Source organism: Myodes glareolus, chromosome 7, assembly GCF_982192425.1.
Source record: "Myodes glareolus chromosome 7, mMyoGla1.1, whole genome shotgun sequence".
Taxonomy (NCBI): Eukaryota; Metazoa; Chordata; class Mammalia; order Rodentia; family Cricetidae; genus Myodes; species Myodes glareolus.
The window spans coordinates 2,189,614-2,206,853 of NC_142032.1; the positions used below are offsets into that span (position 1 = coordinate 2,189,614).

Genomic DNA, 17,240 nt, shown 5'->3' on the forward strand with positions numbered 1-17,240 from the left:
TAAGACACTACCAAATGTATCTTTAGATAGCCCTGTCCTGGTGGTATTTTCAATAGCCACTAACCTTGCCTGGTACAGTCTGGGGGTTGTAAATTGGCATGCAAATTTAAAGCAGGTTCTTGTTGGTGCACAGCACAAATTAGTTATATATGGGGATGGTAGATTTTTTTCCATTTCGTTTTCGATTTTTTTTAATCTTCAGTTGTCTCTGATGCAGCTTATATGAAGATAATTGTTGTTCTGTTAACTGAATACCACTCTGTAATTGCAAAAAAAAAATTACAGATGTTTTGTTGACATTCTGAATGCTTCTAAGTAAATACAATTTTTTTAATTAAAAAAAAAAGAATTTAGGGGCAAGATGTAATGGCCCAGCCCAAACTGTCCTAGCTTCAGGGCATGGACAGAAGTGAACCTGCTTGGAGAGCAGTTGAAGACATACACAAAAGCGAGTTAAGCCCTTGTCTGTTTAAAGAGGATTTGATTAGAGGTGTCTGAGAAAGGGGACAATCAAGTTGACTCTAAAAGTCTCAAAATTCAAGGATAATTTCTGTTTCTGAACAGTAATGAGAGAGTCCACAGCCTTAAATGAAAGATAAGAAGTTTGGAACTGGGCTAGTGCCATAATTAAAGTGCAAAGCAGAAAGAATTTAGTGCTATTGCTAGACTTGAGATGTATTATTAGAAGCAGTTTTTCATTCCCACTAAGAAAGAGGAAACAATCAATCCTGTTCCCCCGCTGTTCCTTGAAGTGTCCTGTGGTTCCCAGGGAGAGGGGAACCACAACACCTTTATCGCCATCCATAAAAGAATCTCCAATTGAAGGTGACAAACTTGGCCAGTTTGCCCAGAACTTTTTGATTTTACTGTTGAGGGTCTTACTCCCAGACATTGTCTCTGGCCAGAGCACACTGGAAAGGTGGGCAGCCCACACCCAGGGCTCTCCTCAGGGAAGACTGTTTTCTGTTCCTATCTCTAGCCACAGAAACGGTCAGCAACTGCAAAGGGGCAGCTTCTCTTGTTGATAACCAAAATCGAGGAATAAGCTTGAAGCCTGACTTGGCATTCTGCACAGTCTTGTCAAGGGAAGGAAAGGATTCATGAAAAGGGGAACATGATCCATTTTGTCAGAGGGTCCTCAGAACTCTGATGAAAGAGCTACAAAGGCGTTGCCAAGAACGGGTTCCTGGAGGTGGGGTGTCCTATTTTCATTTCTGTTGCTGTGAAAAATCACCCTGACAAAAAATATTTCAGGGGAGGAAGGGTGGAGTTGGCTTAAAATTCCAAGTCACAGTTCATCATTTTGAGGAAATCAAGGCAGGGCAGGATATGGTCCCATTGCATCCACAGTCAAGAGCCAAGAGAGTGAACGGACTTGCTTACTAGCTTGCTGCTGCTCAGCTAACCCAAGCTAGACAGTTACATAGCCCAGGGTCCCAAACCAGGGCTTAAACTTCACACAATAATAATCAAGGACACCTCTTTTCCACCCCCACAGCATGCCCACGGGCCAATCTCATGTAGATAATCATTCATGGAGACTCTCCTCAGGCTGGTGATTGTGGGTTTTGTCAATTTAAAACTGGCAGCATATGGGGGTGCCGTTCAGACAGAAGTAGGACCTCTGTGGATGAAGGGACGAAGGACAGCTGCAATCAGAGTGAACTGGCTGGTCTTTTTAAAAGGTTTAATTCTAGATAAGAGAGACTAAGGAGGAAGGTGGGGAGCTGAAGGTAGGATGCTTGTGGGGATTTTGTTGCATTTTCTAAGCATGCAGGAAGTGATGAATTTGTGGATGGAGAGGAGCTGGGCCTGCAGGAGCGGGTTCCACTGCATGAGCATAGTTTTGCTTTATTTTGTCTGCTGTATTCTGGGGTGGGTGGCTGGGTGGGTAAAGTATATGGGCATGTTCTTGTATGTGCAGGTACAGATATGTGTGCACACAGGTAAAGGTCAGAGGTCACCTCAGGGGTTGTTCCTCAGGAGCCCTCTGCTTTTGTGCTGGGGAGGGGCATAGGTACCACGCTGGGACTGTAGAAGTCAGAGAACGTCTAGGGGTCAGTTCTCTCCTTCCACCACGTGAGTTCAGGAGGCTGAACTCAGGGCCACCTACTGAGCCATCTCCATCACTGGCCCTCTACCGACCTTGTTTTTTGAGATAAGCTCTTTTACAGTCCTGAAGTGGACCAAGTAGTCTAGGTTACCTGCCCAGTGAGCCCCAGGGAAGCACTCTATCCACTGAACTTCTCTATATTTTTTTTTTTGCGGTGATTATTGTGGCCACAGAAGAGAGGATTCTGTCAGTGAGTAGTTGTCAGGGAAAAAAAGACCTAGGGCCAGGTTACCCCACAGACCTTTTTCTTCCCTGAAATGGAAGGCTTTGTCCTCCCTTGAGCATCTTGGGGAACAAGAGAGGTGAGAAGCGAGAGACTGGTCAAGATCTGAGGATGGGCACTTTGTGGGAAATGGAAGAGATGCTGACTACGATAATGGAGAAAGTGTGTGTGTGGGGGGGATGATGAGGGCTCTCATGTGTGTAAGGACCATTAGTGCACAGAAGCAGAGAGCGGAGGCCGGAATGATGTTTGACATTTTGTCAGTGGGGGATGGAAGGAAATGTGCTGTTATATTCTTGCTTAAACAACAACAACAAACCTTTCAGCACTACAAAGTTAGCAAAGTAGAACTGGACCCCTCCCTGCATTTCCACCCCTCCCTAACTCAGCTCACATCCCGTCCCTACCTGCCTTTGTCTTCTTTCACACTGGTCAGCCCTAACACTTACTCATTCCACCTTCTCCCCGGCATCCTGTCCCAGTTTCCTTGGACTACATAGGATTTTCAGCGGGGGAGGTTTTATTTTTTATTCTGGTAACTCCTCCAAGCAACCACCAAAGGGAATTCTATTTGCTCCAAAGCCTCCCATATTCCCCAGAGAGAATCCGTTTCTTGTCTTGGTTCCTATTAAACTAGAATGACCCAACATGTTCTTCCTTTTCCTTTTCTTTTCTTTTTGATTTTTCGAGATAGGGTTTCTCTGTGTAACAGAGCCTAGCTATCCTGGAACTGGATCTGTATTAGAGGCTTGCCTCTAACTCACAGAGATCCACCTGCTTCTGCCCCGTGAGTGCTAGTATTAAAGGTGTCTACCACTACACTGGACAAACCATCATTTTCTTAATCCCTCTTGGGAGAAAGTGCCTCTCTCTGCATTGGCAAGCCCAGGGGCACAAAAGATTGATTCAGCGTGATCAATTACGGATTCTCTCCCAACATTTAAGATTGGGCTAGAGGTGCATGCTGGCAGCACCAGGTAGAGGACTCTCTAGATTTGGATCCAGAGCTGATGCTTTCTCAGTTCCTTGCCTGAGTCCAGAGCGGGGACAGGGACAAAGAGCAGACATCTCGACAAGAGAACAAGGTGAGGGTGAAGGATGTGAGAAACAATCCTTCCCAGTGAGGGTTCTGTGCAAGACCCAAAGGAACATCCCTCAGCTGAGTCCTGGAGATCTTCCAGCACTGTTACCATGAATTAGCAGCAGTGGAATCAGCCCTAGGCAGTTTCTGTTCTCTGCCCCTGGACTAGAAGCCTCTGATCCCACAGTCTCTCCAGTGGCCTCTGCTGAGCAGCGGCTGTCTTAGCGTTAGTTATGTGGGTGTCTGCGTCTGCCTGGGCCTGCATCCCTGAGAGCAGGGACTCTGCTCTGCTCATTCCTTACAGGTAAATGTTGAATCCTCAAAAAATTACTGTTGGATTTTTTTTTATCTTCACAGTTCACAAAATGATTCGGTGTATCATTTCTTAGCAGCTATTCTAAACTTCTCTCTGCTTTGCCCTCAATTTTGCTATTGTATTGCTTTTCTAAGTTTGTGACAAATACCAGATAAAAAAAATTTAAAAGGAGGATTAATTTTAGCTTATGGCTTCAGAGGTATCGATCCATCATGTCAGGGAGGGCTCGGCAAGCTCATATCCCAACAAACAGGAATCAGAAGATTTGGGGGGATGTTCAAAACAAGGTTTCTGGCTGTATAGCTCTGGCTGTCCTGGAACTCTGTAGACCAGGTTGGCTTTGAACTCAGAGATCCACTTGCTTCTGCCTGGGATTAAAGGCATGCTCCACTACCAACTAGACAGAAGAATAATTTAGGAAAAGGCCGGAACCTATCTTCTGACCCACTTCCTCCAACAAGGTCTTACCTCCCGCTTTTTACTACCTTCCAATAATGTCACCATCTTATAAATCCATAAAGGGATGAATCCAGAGTCCTCAGAACCCAAACCATTTCTGGAAATGTCCTCACAGACATTCTTAGAGGCACACTTCAGGCACTCTCTAGGTGTTTCTCAATCCATCTAGTTGACAAGATTTGCATTATTTTACATAATTTTCATTAAATTGACCTTCATATGGTTCCAATCCTCCCCCACCCACCTCTGCGCTGCCAGAATTCATAGGCTTTGAGTCTCCCCTATTTGGAGTTCAACATAAAGGATCCAGAGTACTGTGACATTAGAAAGCCCTGCCTCTCTCTCTGTTGATGAGGCTGTGTCTTTTAATGGTCTTTACCTCAAAACAGATAGTTCCCAGGAAAGCTGCTGGGACAGCTTCCTTCCTTGATTTTTTCTTTTATTGAAAATAGATTTTTTCATATTCTGTATCTTGATTACAGTTTCTTCTCCCTCTACTCCTCCCAGCTCCTCTCCACTTCACCTCCTCTCTGGATCCACTCCCTTTCTGTCTCCCATTAGAAAAGAACAGGCTCCTATGAGATAACAATCAAACAAGACAAAATAAAATACAGAATAGCCTGTGTTTTAAAAGCCTGCCTGAGGACTGTGTCAGCTCAGCGACATTCCTGACCAGCAAGGGGCATTGACTTCTAGCAGACAGCCATCAGAGGGGTGAGTTTGCTTCTGGCCCGTGGCAGGAGCCCGGTGAGGAAGAGTTCAGACTCTCCCCGACCCCCTAGACTCCCAGGTCACCCTGCAGTGCTGGCTCCACCCTGCTAAGCTCTCCCGCCAGCCATCCCAGCTTCCATCCAGGTTCACCTTCCTGTATTTCTCCCTTCCCACTGGGGCCATAACATTTCCCCAGCTCAGCTGCCTTGTGAGGGCTGTAGGCACATCCCTGCATGAGGCAATTCCTGTATTTTAAAAGCCTGCCTAAGGACAGGTAGGCCTTCTGTCAGTGAAGTCCCTGCCCAACAAGGGAACCTGACCCAGTAACAGAAGATCCAATAGAGAGCATTTGAAGGAAGAGATGGGCAGACGCCAAGGCAAGACCTCCTCCAACAATCTGAAAAACAACATGAAAACACCAGATCCCAACGACCCTACAATAGAAAGACTTGATCACTTTAATCCAGAAGAAGTGGAAAAAAGTGCCATTATGAAAGCAATAGAGTCCCTTAAACAGGATATGAATAACTCCCTTAAAGAACTGGAGGAGAAGAATAACAAAAAGTTTGAAGAAATGAGTAAAGAAATGGATGAGAAGTATAACAAAAAGTTTGAAGAAATGAGTAAAGCTGTGAATGATACCCTGGGAAACCAAGAAAAAACAATCAAACAGGTAAAGGAAACAGTTCAAAAATTGAAAACTGAAATGGAGGCAATGAAGAAAACACAAACCGAGAACCGACTGGATATGGAAAACCTAGGTAAATGAACGGAGACTACAGAATCAAGCATAACCAATAGAATACAAGAGATAGAAGAACGAATCTCTGATTCTGAAGATACCATAGAGAAAATAAGCGCTCTGATCAAAGAAAACGGCAAATCCAACAAATTCTCATCACAAAACATTCAAGAAATGTGGGACACAATAAAAAAAACCAAATCTAAGAATAATAGGGATTGAAGAAGGAAAAGAATTCCAGATTAAAGGCCCAGAAAATATATTCAACAAAATTATAGAATAAAACTTTCCCAACCTAAAGAACGATATTCCTATGAAGGTTCAAGAAGCATACAGAATACCAAATAGAATGGATCAAAAAAAAATCCCCTCGCCATATAATAATCAAAACACGAAACATACAGATTAAAGAAAGAATATTAAGAGCTGCTAAGGAAAAAGGTCAAGTAACTTATAAAGGTAAACCTATCAGGCTCACACCAGACTTCTCTATGGAAACCATGAAAGCCAGAAAGTCCTGGATAGAGGTACTGCAGAAACTAAGAGACCATGGATGCAAACCCAGACTACTATACCCAGCTAAGCTATCGTTCACTATCAACGGAGAAAACAAAATATTCCAGGATAAAAATAAATTTAAACAATTCGTAGCCACAAATCCAGCCTTACAGAAAGTAATAGAAGGAAAATCACAACCCAAGGAATCCAACATTGTCAACACTGCCTACAACAACCCAGACATCTAGCGACCCTTCACAATCACAACTCAAAGAAGAGAAACACACAAACTCTACTACACACACACACAAAGAAATAATAACCGGAATCAACAACCACTGGTCATTAATATCACTTAATATTAATGGACTCAACTCACCTATAAAAAGGCACAGACTAAGAGAATGGATACGAAAACAGAATCCAACATTCTGCTGTTTACAAGAAACACACCTCAACCACAAAGATAGACATCTACTCAGAGTAAAGGGCTGGGAAAAGGTTTTCCAAGCAAACGGACCTAAGAAACAAGCCGGTGTGGCCATTCTAATATCTAACAAAATTGACTTTAAACTAAAATCAATCAGAAGAGATGGAGATGGACATTTCATACTCATAACAGGAACAATTCATCAGGAGGAAGTCTCAATCCTGAATATCTATGCCCCTAATATAAAAGCACCCACTTATGTAAAAGAAAAACTTTTAGAACTCAAGGCAGTCATCAAACGACACACACTAATAGTAGGAGACTTCAACACACCTCTCTCACCAATGGACAGGTCAATCAGACAGAAACTCAACAGAGAAATAAGAGAATTACTAGAGGTAATGAATCAAATGGACTTAACAGATATCTATAGAACATTCCACCCAAATAGGAAAGAATATACTTTCTTCTCTGCAGCTCATGGAACCTTCTCGAAAATTGACCACATACTCGGTAACAAAGCAAACTTCCACAGATACAAAAAAATATTAGTAACCACGTGTGTCTTGTTGGATCACCATGGAATAAAATTAGAATTCAACAACAATTCGAACACCAGAAAGCCAACAAACGCATGGAAGTTGAACAGTCAACTACTGAATCATCCCTGGGTCAAGGAAGAAATAAAGAAAGAAATTAAACTCTTCCTTGAATTTAATGAAAATAAAGACACAACATACTCAAACCTATGGGACACAATGAAAGCAGTACTAAGAGGAAAGTTCATAGCACTAAGTGCCCATTTAAAGAAAACAGAGAAAGCACACATCGGAGACTTAACAGCACACCTGAAAGCTCTGGAAAAAAAAGAAGCAGACTCACCCAGGAGGAGTAGAAGACTGGAAATAATCAAACTGAGGGTTGAAATCAACAAAATAGAAACACAGAAAACAATCCAAAAAATCAACGAAACAAAAAGTTGATTCTTGGAGAAAATCAACAAGATTGACAAACCCCTAGCCAAATAATCAAACGGCAGAGAGAGAACACTCAAATTAATAAGATCAGAAATGAAAAGGGGGACATAACAACAGACACAGAGGAAATTCAGAGAATCATCAGATCTTACTACGAAAGTTTATATGCCACAAAGTTGGAAAATGTACAAGAAATGGATTGGTTTTTAGATAAATACCAATTACCAAAGTTAAATCAAGACCAGGTGAACAATCTAAATAGACCTGTTAAAACTTGATTATATATGGGATCCCAGGTCCAAGGAGAGATCCCCAGAGTGTTCTCTGGACAGAGGAGGGGGTGCCTGAACCGGCCTTGGCCCGTGACCATACTGATGAATATTTTGCTTATCACCATAGATCCTTCATCTGGCGTTGGAGGGCGATACAGATGGAGGCCCGCGTTGGAGCACCGAACTGAGCCCCCCAAGATCCAAATGAGGAGCAGAAGGAGGAAGAAAATGACGAAGGACTGCGAGGGATACTATCACCCACTGATACAAGGGGTCGGATCTAATGAGAGTTTACCAAGGCCAGATGGACCGTGACTGAACGAGCATGTGATCCAACCAGATTCTCTGAATGTGGCCGGATTTTCTGAATGTGGCTGGCCTGCAGTCTTTCTGAGAAGCCATTGACAATGACACTGGGACTGGTTTCTTCTGCATATACTGGATTTTTGGGATCCAGTCTGTTTGGATGCTCACCTTCCTGGACCTGGAGGGAGGGGGGAGGAACTTGGACTTCCCACAGGGCAGGAGACCCTGACTGCCCTTGGGGACAAAGAGGGAGGAGGAGAGGGAGGGGGGAGTGGGAGGGCGTTGGGAGGAGGGGCGTAAATGGAAACTTTTTATAATTTAATAAAATTACTTTCAAAAAAAAAATAAATAAATAGACCTGTTAGTCGCGAAGAATTAGAAGCTGTTATCAAAATCCTCCTGACCAAAAAAAGCCCAGGACCAGATGGTTTCAATGCAGAATTCTACCAGAACTTCCAAGAACTGATACCTATACTCCTTAAGGTATTTCACAATATAGAAACAGAAGAGTCATTGCCAAACTCTTTTTATGAAGCTACAGTTACCCTGATACCAAAACCACATAAAGACACAACCAAGAAAGAGAATTACAGGCCAATCTCACTCATGAACATCGACGCAAAAATTCTCAACAAAATCCTGGCAAACTGAATCCAAGAACACATTAGGAAAATTATCCATTATGATCAAGTAGGCTTCATCCCAGAGATGCAGGGCTGGTTCAACATACACAAATCTATCAATGTAACCCATCATATAAATAAACTGAAAGAAAAAAACCATATGATCATTTCATTAGATGCTGAAAAAGCATTTGACAAAATTCAACACTTTTTTATGATAAAGGTGTTAAAGAGATTGGAGATGCAAGGATCATACCTAAATATAATAAAAGCTATTTACAGCAAGCCGACAGCTAACATCAAATTGAATGGAGAGAAACTCAAAGCCATTCCACTAAAATCAGGAACACGACAAGGCTGTCCACTCTCCCCATACCTCTTCAATATAGTGCTTGAAGTTCTAGCAATAGCAATACGACAACATAAAGGGATCAAGGGGATTCGAATTGAAAAGGAAGAAGTTAAACTCTCGTTATTTGCAGACGATATGATAGTATACGTGAGCGATCCCAAAAACTCTACCAAAGAACTCCTACAGCTGATAAACACCTTTAGTAATGTGGCAGGATACAAGATCAACTCCAAAAAATCGGTTGTCCTATACACAAAGGATAAAGAAGCAGAGAGGGAAATCAGAGAAACATCACCTTTCACGATAGCCACAAACAACATAAAATATCTTGGGGTAACTCTAACCAAGGAAGTGAAAGACCTATTTGACAAGAACTTTAAGTCTTTGAAGAAAGAAATTGAGGAGGATACCAGAAAATGGAAAGACCTCCCCTGCTCTTGGATTGGGAGAATCAACATAGTAAAAATGGCAATTCTACCAAAAGCAATCTATAGATTCAATGCAATCCCCATCAAAATCCCATCAAACTTCTTCACAGACCTTGAGAGAACAATAATCAAGTTTATATGGCAAAACAAAAAACCCAGGATAGCCAAAACAATCTTATACAATAAAGGAACTTCTGGAGGCATTACCATCCCTGACTTCAAACTCGATTACAGAGCGACCATATTGAAAACAGCTTGGTATTGGCATAACAACAGAGAAGTCGACCTATGGAATCGAATAGAAGACCTGGATATTAACCCACAAACCTATGAACACCTGATTTTCGACAAGGGAGCTAAAGGTATACAATGGAAGAAGGAAAGCATCTTTAACAAATGGTGCTGGCATAACTGGATGTCAACCTGTAGAAGAATGAAAGTAGATCCATATCTATCACCATGCACAAAATTCAAGTACAAATGGATTAAAGACCTCAACATTAATCTGGCCACTTTGAACCAGATAGAAGAGAAAGTGGGAAATAGTCTACAAGACATAGGCACAGGAGACCACTTCCTAGGTAGAACCCCAGTAGCACAGACAATAAGAGAATCAATGAATAAATGGGACCTCCTGAAACTGAGAAGCTTCTGTAAAGCAAAGGACACCGTCAGTAAGACAAAAAGGCTACCTTCTGACTGGGAGAAGATCTTCACCAGCCCCTCATCAGATAAAGGCCTGATCTCCAAAATATACAAACAACTCAAGAAACTAGACACTAAAACTCTAATTAACCCAATTAAAAAATGGGGTGCTGATCTGAACAGAGAATTCTCAACAGAAGAACTTCGAATGGCCAAAAGACACTTAAGGTCATGCTCAACATCCTTAGCGATTAGGGAAATGCAAATCAAAACAACTATGAGATACTATTTTACACCGGTCAGATTAGCTAAAGTCAAAAACACCAATGATAGCCTATGCTGGAGTGGATGTGGAGAGAGGGGAACTCTCATCCATTGTTGGTGGGAATGAAAACTTGTGCAGCCACTGTGGAAATCAGTGTGGTGGTTTCTCAGGAAACTGGGAGTCAACCTCCCTCAAGACCCAGCAATTCCACTCTTGGGAATATACCCAAGAGATGCCCTATCATACTACAAAAGCATTTGTTCAACTATGTTCATAGCAGCACTATTTGTAATAGCCAGAACCTGGAAACAACCTAGGTGCCCCTCAATAGAAGAATGGTTAAAAAAGGTGTGGAACATATATACATTAGAGTTTTACTCAGCGGTTTAAAACAATGACATCTTGAATTTTGCATGCAAATGGATGGACATAGAAAACGCTTTACTAAGTGAGGTAAGCCAGACCCAAAAAGAGGAATATGGTATGTATTCACTCATAAGTGGATTCTAGCCATAATTAAAGGTCTTTGAGCCTATTATTCGTGATCCTAGAGAAGCTAAATAAGAAGGTGAACCTGAAGAAAATCATGTAGTTATCCTTCTGGAGATTGGAAATAGACAAGAGTGCCAGGTAACCTCGGGTACATGGGGGGGTGGGGGGTTGTTGGAAGGGGAGAGGGTTAGAGAAAAGGGAGTAGGGGAGGAATGGGGAAAGCTCGGGGTATTGGGATGGGGGGGAGGGAGGAAGGATGGATATGGGATCAGGGAAGTATATATCTCAACTAAGGGAGTCATTTTAGGGTTTACAAGAGACTTGATTATAAAGGGGATCCCAGGTCCAAGGAGAGATCCCCAGATTGTTCTCTGGACAGAGGAGAGGGTGCCTGAACCGGCCTTGGCCCATAACCATACTGATGAATATTTTGCATATCACCATAGAACCTTCATCTGGTGATGGTTGGAGATAGAGACAGAGACCCACATTGGAACACTGGACTTAACTCCCTAGGTCCAAACGAGAAGCAGAAGGAAAGAGAACGTGAGCAAAGAAGGCAAGACCAGAGGGAACCTTCATCCGAGGATGGATGGCGATACAGATGGAGACCCACATTGGAGCACCGGACTGAGCCCCCCAAGGTCCAAATGAGGAGCAGAAGGAGGAAGAACATGAAAAAGGAAATCAGGACCGCGAGGGGTGCGTTCACCCACTGATACAAGGGGACTGATCTAATGAGAGTTCACCAAGGCCAGTTGGACTGGGACTGAACGAGCACGTGATCCAACCAGATTCTCTGAATGTGACCGAATTCTCTGAATGTGGCTGGCACGGGGTCGGTCTTTCTGAAAAGCCATTGACAATGACACTGGGACTTGTTTCCTCTGCATATACTGGATTTTGGGGATCCAGTCTGTTTGGATGCTCACCTTCCTGGACCTGGAGGGAGGGGGAGGAACTTGAACTTCCCACAAGGCAGGAAACCCTGACTGTTCTTGGGAATGGAGAGGGAAGAGGAGAGGGAGTGGGGGGAGTGGGAGGGTGTTGGGAGGAGAGGTGGAAATGGAAACTTTTATAAATTAATAAACTTTGAAAAAATAAAAATAAAATAAAATAAAATACAGAATAAAGCAAAAAGAATCATATTGAAGTTGGACACAGTCACCCAATGTAAGAGAAAGAGCCTCTAGAGCAGGCACAGAAGTCAGAGATGCGCTCATTGTCACCCTAAGGAGTCCCGTACAAATGCTAAGCTAAATGCTTTATTATATATGCAGAGGACCTGGTGCTGACCTGTGCAGGCCCTGTGCTTGCTGCTTCAGTCTCTGTGAGCTCAAATGCACTTTGCTTAGTTGATTCAGAGGGCCTTGTTCTCCTGGTGTCCTGCCTCACCTCTGGCTCGGATTCCCTGAGCTCTGAGGTTATTTGATGGAGTCACCCTACTTAAACTCTCTCCCCATGTAATGTCTGGTTGTGAGTCTCTGAATCTGACCTCATCTGCTGCCAGAGGAGGCTGCTATGATGATGACTGAAAAAGGCACTGGCCTATGAGTGTAACAGAATATCATCAGCAAACATTTTAATTGATATGTTTTTAAAAAGAAAAAGACCAGTAGGGTTTGGATTTACCCTAGGTCTCTAGGCTATCTAGTCTCTGGTTCTTGGCTCTTGAGTAAGGATTCCTTTTCATGGAGTGGACTTTAAGTCAAATCACACATTGGTTGTCTCCTCCGACAAATTCTGTGCCAACACTGGGCACCTTAACTTCAATGATGTCATCTGAGGCACATCAGTGGGTCATTAGTGCATCTCCTTCACATCCACTCAGAATCTCAGATTCCCAGAGTCAAGGACAGTGATCCTCAGACTTCTGACCAATTATAAACCAGCATTATTATGAAGATGAGGGCTGGTGGATTTATAATCTCCTAAGAATTGCATTCAAAAGCACCAAGCTTCTATTAACACAGAAATATTTCATAAGATAAAGGGTATACCACACCCAAATTATAAGAGCACTACCAACTAAATATCAAATACACATGGTTATAAAATCATGTTTATTTATAAACTTAAAGATACATATTTTAAAGCAATAAAGCATTGAACATTGTGGCTGACACATCGATGCATTGCATATCTATTTCTATGGCCACTCTGGCAAAACTCCTGACAGCAAAGACTTTTGTCACTGTTTCAGAGGGTCACCATCCATCACGGTGGAGAGGGCATGGCTGAGGATGCAAAGTGACCAGGAGTGAGTGACAGCGGCCACTGGCAGGAAGCACAGACACCAGACAGAAATCAGGGTCCTAGTCCAGAGACCTATTTCCGTTAAGTCAAGCCAATCTCGTAAACACTCCTTCAGAACAATAGTCCACAAACCTGGTGATCCAGTATTCAAGACATGATCCTATGGCAGTCATTTCAGATTCAAACCATCACATCTGTATTGTTGTTACTAGTGTTTAATGTTCGCCATTTTTTCTTCTTCCTGATTTTTCCCCTCCTCTTTCCTCAAGGTTTCCTGATCTCTGTAGTAGACCGGAGTGTGCCCTTTGAGGATAAGAGTTACTGGAGAATTGAATAACCAACAGACTGAGAAGACACTGGGTTCCAGGAGGTATCCTAGGGATTAAGGAAGATGTGGAGATGTAGTGAGATTGAAGACATTTCCGTGGGGCTCACCAACCTTGCTAGCAAGGGGAGAGTACTGGGCGTAGGATCATTCCAGAGCCACGATAGATCAAGAGAGTTGTTTGGCTCTGGTTCTATGCATGTGTGTGTGTTATAGAGATGAATACTTTACATTGGTTTGGATCTCGGACTATTGATACAAATTTAAGGTTGATCTTGTTAGATGTATATTTCTGCTCTTGATTAAGGTATTGTGATTGCACAGTTCATTTAAAAATGTAATGAATAATTAATAAATATTGATGTAAGTGGGTCTTCTGTATTTCTGTTGCTTTCATTGGTTAATTAATAAAGAGACTGCTTGGCCTGATAGGTCAGAACATAGGTAGGTGGGGAAAACAGAACAGAATTGTGGGGAAAAGAAAACAGAGTCAGGCAGATGCTATAGCTCTCCTCTCCAAGATGGACACAGGTTAAGATTCTTCCTGGTAAGACACCACCTTGTAGTGCTACACACATTAGTAGAAATGGGTTAATCAAGATGCGAGAGTTAGCCAATAAGAGGCTGGAACTAATGGGCCAAGCAGTGTTTAAAAGAATACAATTTGTGTGTTGTTATTTCGGGGGTACAGCTAGCTGGGCGGGTGGCAGGAAGCGGCCTGCCGTTCCTTTTACAAAATATAGGTTAATAGATAGTCATCTATAATAGTCAAACTTTTAGTCATGTTAGTTAGGTTTTCTAGATATATATATATAGAGATATATTTCAATTAGATAAGTATTCTTCAGCTCTTTCAAAGACTACAGAATATGGCATTTAAAATGTTTTAATAACTTAGGACTTTTCATTGCATGAGACACACCTGCTCCTGGCAGCACCAATCTACTTCAAGATGATGATGTGCATCGAAGAGACTTCTTAGGAGCTGGTTAGCCATTTGGGCGAGAAACTGCTCTTGCCTGGGCTGCTTGACTGGTCTTGCAGGACTCACAGAAAAATTACGGCTGAACTTGCCTAAAGGTGAGATGGTCCTTTGGGGTTACTGCTTCATGAGTCTGCAAGACATTCTGCAGTACACAGAAAAAAGTGACTGACAAATAGGTGGAATTGTCTTTAATATTTCCTGCTTTGTGGAAAAGTCCACTGAATACTAGTCCTGTAGGCTGAAGATGGATGCCCCAACGGTACAGAAAAACTTTGGGTAACTGTCCAGGCAGCAAGATATCTCTGTCATTTCTAGAGTTGTGGAATTTTACTTAGGTAATATTATACTCTTCTGGGGTCTTTGATAGAGTTGAAGAATAGTTATAGTTTTCCTTAGTTATGATAAAAGATAAAGTAGATATAAATATTGTAGCTGTAAATCTTGCTTGATACCTGTTTTGTTATATGTAATTTTTCTGTATTAAAGTTAAAAACCTTTTTATTTAAACAGAAAATGGAAAATGGTGTGGGAACCCCTTATGTATATGGGTTGCTTTTAATGGTTAATGAATAAAGAATTGCTTTCGGCAAATATATATATGTGTGTGTGTGTGTGTGTATATATATATATATATATATATATATATATATATATATATAGAGAGAGAGAGAGAGAGAGAGAGAGAGAGAGTAGGCAGAGTGAGTGAAAGAGATGCCACATAGCCTCCAGAGGGGAAAGATGCAAGCTTTTAGTTGGAACCTTGCCGGTAGGCCATGAACCTCATGGTAAAATATAAAATAATGGAAACGGGTTAATACTAGACGTAAGAGCTAGCTAGCAATACCCTTAAGTGATTGGCCAAGCACTGATTTAAATAATGTAGTTTCTGAGTGATTATTTCAGGAGTCTGGGTAGCTGGGAAATGAACAAGCAGCCTCCCCCAACATGTGTACATTCGATGTGTTCATGCACACGTGTGCATGTGCATGTAGAGGACAGACATTGGGTATCTTTCTCAACCACACTCCAGTTTAGTAGTTGAATTAGTCTCTTGCTGAACCTGGAGTTCAGGACTCAGCAAGTCCCAGAAACTTCCTGTCTCCTTCCTGGAGTGCTGGGATTACAGGACTGTGCTGCTAGACACAGCCTTTTCAGTGGATGCTGGGGATCTAAACTCAGCACTCTGCTGATAGAGCCATCTGTCTAGCCTCCCTGTTGGAAGTTTTAATACCTCACTAATGGGGAGAACTCCCCACTCTACCCCCTAGTGTAATGTTTGGTACAGTGGTGTAAGATTTCTGGTGAAAACTGAGAAAGGGCTTATAGCTCTCACTGGGGTTGGACTAATATATCTAAGAAGCAGAAGCAGAAGCAGAGGGTGACCATGAACGTGGACGTTGTCTGAAGCTTCTAGAAATGTCAGCTAGGTTGCTCAGCAAACATCTGTCTTTCCATTTCAAACATCATTCTGGTCTCAGACCTGGTCCGGGATAAGAAACATGAGATCAAATTGATTCCAAAGCTCTATACCTGGCCCAGTTGGGTCAGAAGTCTGGTTTAATTCCAGAATCACCCAGTCAAGACAATCTTTGGACCAAAACGTTCAAGGGCCAGAAAGAATACCTGCACTGATGTCTCAGAGCCAACCCGAATCCTCGAGACTTCAAGTACTGGAAAAGTCTGACCTCACTAGAAAAGGCTGTGTCCACGTGGAAGGATGTAAGCTATGATGTAATAACTGAGTAGTCAGAAAGCACCCGAAAAACATTGTTGCAAGGGAACACAAAGATTTCCAGCTCTACTGGTTTGGTCCTGGTGCTACCCTGTGCAAAATCTCCCTCTTTCCTGTCTCTGCATCTCTAATTCTCCTTTCTGGGGTGCCATGGACCTGACCAGCTGCATTCTCAATGTTATTGTACGAATGGGAAACCAAGGACTCAGGGCTCTGCGATGTGACCCCAACAACTTCTTTAGACTGTGTCAATGTAGTCAACCGCCTCAGTGTTAACGCGAGGAAGGAGGGGGGCGTGCACAACAGTTTGAAGGGAGTCCCTAAGACATCTTCCAATCTGCTGGCGAATTCATTTCGGCCCACCTACCCCTCTCAGACCTCTTAAGAAACTCCCTCTCATTTAAACTCGAATATGCCCTGAGGTGGGAAAGTTAGTACCCTTCTTCCCGCGGTTCTCCTCGGTCCCTTCTCGGGGCCCACCTTCTGCGGACGCAGAGCCGCTGGCCCGTGCGGGCTATAGCGACAGCGGTGTCTGATGCAGTCAGTCCTCTGGCCGGCTTGGGCAGCGTCCCAACCGTTCGAGCTCGGGCTGTCTGCCGCGATGCCCTGCAGGGGAGGCAGCGACACACTGCGGGGTGAAGGGACGGACGGTCGCCGCAGCGGTACCCGGGCAGGGCCCATGGCCAGCGCGGGGGATGAGTGCGGAATAACGGACGGCCGCGCCAGTCCCCGTTCGCCCGGCTCCCGACTCCTCCGGGTGATCCCCCGTCATCTCCCGCGGCCTCGGGAGGACGGAGGCGCGGCGGGCTGCGGGTGTGGGGGGCGCGGCGCTGGAAGCGCGCCGAGAGGCCGGAGACGGACCCGCGTCCGCGTCCGCGAGCGCCCGGACGCCCGCCGGCGGGAGCGCGCCCGCTCTGACGTCACGCGCCGCTCGCCCAATGAGCGCCGTCCCTGCGGGGAGGGCGCCGTTCCCGCCCTCGCCCGCCGCCGCCGGTCGCCGGCGCTCGGG

At 43.6% G+C, this 17,240-nt stretch overlaps 1 long non-coding RNA gene across 1 annotated transcript; it reads right to left on the reverse strand.

The window, feature by feature from the left end:
- Window positions 1–12,978: 12,978 nt before the first annotated feature.
- Window positions 12,979–17,152, reverse strand: LOC148121279 (uncharacterized). The gene is made up of 2 exons (XR_015738316.1): window positions 16,712–17,152; window positions 12,979–13,564 (listed from the first exon to the last, which is right to left on the reverse strand). It is a non-coding gene; the product is annotated as an uncharacterized LOC148121279 (long non-coding RNA).
- Window positions 17,153–17,240: the final 88 nt, after the last annotated feature.